Raw genomic sequence first — 1934 nt, 5'->3', positions numbered from 1 at the left:
TGCTGGCTGTTGAGGCTGTGGGCCGTAAGTGGCCATTGTTATCGTTGGCCTGCTGTCTTGCCTTCAGTGCAGCTGCTTCCTGTTGAGCAGGATAGGGTGACTGCAGGCTGTTCCACAAAATGAGGCTGGGGTCACTTCCTCGCTTAGGACTTTCTAGTCTGCCAGTGTCAAATGTTCTCTGCTGGCCTGTCAACCTCTACTTTGCCTGTGATGTATATAAGGTACTGATGAGGATAATCTATACTAATAAAAGGGTAATATGCTAATTAGGGTGTACATCTTCTGGATATCCTTCCGGACGTCCTTCCTGACAAAGTGGGGCCAGAGGGAAGCCGCCGGGTCTTGCAAGCCTGCCGTCATTACCAGAGGAAACCTGCCCAGGTCCCAGGGTGAGCTGCTCCCACATCTACAGTGCCCTGGACCAGAGGGTCCGCAAGATCAACCTGGTCAAGTTCACCCACGGCAAGTGCTCCACCTCATTGTGACTGACCTAGTGGCCCAGGGCCTGGACATCCCACTGCTGGACAGCATCATCAACATCAACTTCCCAGCTGAGGGCAAGCTTTTCTTGCACCACATGGGTTGTGTGGTTGGGCTGGCCAAAGTGGCACAGCCTACTCCTTGTTGCCCCAGATAAGGTCTCCAATCTGCTGGACCTGCACCTGTTTCTGGGCCATGCCCTCACTTTCACCCCCCCTTCCCCCACGAGGAGCCCTCAGGTGCAGTGGGCGTGGATGGCGTGCTGGGCCGAGTGCCACAGAGTTTGGTGGATGACGAGGACTGCAGCCTGTGGAACACCCTGGAGGCGTCACTGCAGCTGCGAAGCCTGGGCTGTATGGCTGACAATGCCCAGCAGCAGTATATGTGCTGGTGGCCTGCGCCCTCACCAGAGTCCACCAAATGGGCCAAGGAGCTGGACCTCACGGGGCTGGGCTTCGATGAGGAGGAACTTCAGCGGCTGGGGCTGGTGGACAGCATTAAGCAGTACTGCTCACGAGCAACCATCTTTGAGATCAATGCCTCCAGCCAGGACTGGAGCAGCCAGGTGATGCAGCCAAGCAGCAGAAAGACTGCAAGGTCATTGCCAGATTCCAGCAGGGCTGGGCAGGAGCAGCAGGAAGGCAACAGGCAGAGCAGCCTGGGAAAGAAGAGGAGGAGGAGGAGAAAGAGGAGGAAGAGGAGGAGGAGAGTGTGGAGGACATCTTCACAGAGGCTGTGGGATGGAAACAGCAGCAGCTAGGACCTGAGCAGGGAGCCAAGAAGTGAAGGAGGAAGCCCGGCTGCTCTACTACGATTTCTATGTCCCCTATAGGCCCAAGGACTTTGACAGTGAACAGGGCCTGAGCGTTGGTGTGGACAGGGGTGCCTTTGAGCAGCAGGTGGCTGGCACTGTCCTGGACCTGATGGAGGATGAGGCCCAGAACCTGACCAGGGGCCAGCAGCAGCGTAAGACAGACCAGAAGAATAAGTGGTTTCTGGGACAGTCAGGACAGGAGGACAAGAAGAAGATCAAGACAGAAAGTGATCACTAAATCAGCATTTCCTACAAGTGGGACCTCTACCAGAAGTGGAAGCAGAAACAGAAAATCGCCATATGTTCAACACCTGAGCCCCAGTGGGCTGCCAGCAGTTGGCCATGTCGGAGGCTTTGTTTTGGACGGATCCAGTCAGGGCATGTGCAGGAGGCAACCAATTGATGTGTCTTTCTCACATCCATGTTTCTCTCTCTGTCTCTTGACTTCCCTTCTACTCTAAAAATCAATGAAAAATGTCCTCAGGTGAGGATTAACAAAAAAAAAACAATATGCATACATACACACATATACAAAAATATATGGATATTAGGGGACTGGAGGGCAGGGCATCCTTCCAGACAAAGCCACAGTGGCAGGGGCCAAGGGAGAGCCAGTTAGGAGTGACTACGTCAGCAGGGG

General features: G+C 54.3%; 1 pseudogene; it reads left to right on the top strand.

Moving 5' to 3' along the window:
• The first annotated feature begins 210 nt into the window (after positions 1-210).
• On the top strand, positions 211-1666 carry LOC102767135 (annotated as a pseudogene).
• The last annotated feature ends 268 nt before the right edge of the window (positions 1667-1934 follow it).

Source organism: Myotis davidii, unplaced genomic scaffold (genome assembly GCF_000327345.1).
Source record: "Myotis davidii unplaced genomic scaffold, ASM32734v1 scaffold550, whole genome shotgun sequence".
NCBI lineage: Eukaryota > Metazoa > Chordata > Mammalia > Chiroptera > Vespertilionidae > Myotis > Myotis davidii.
Note: the sequence above shows the minus strand (reverse complement) of the source record. Positions and strands in the feature narration are given on the sequence as shown.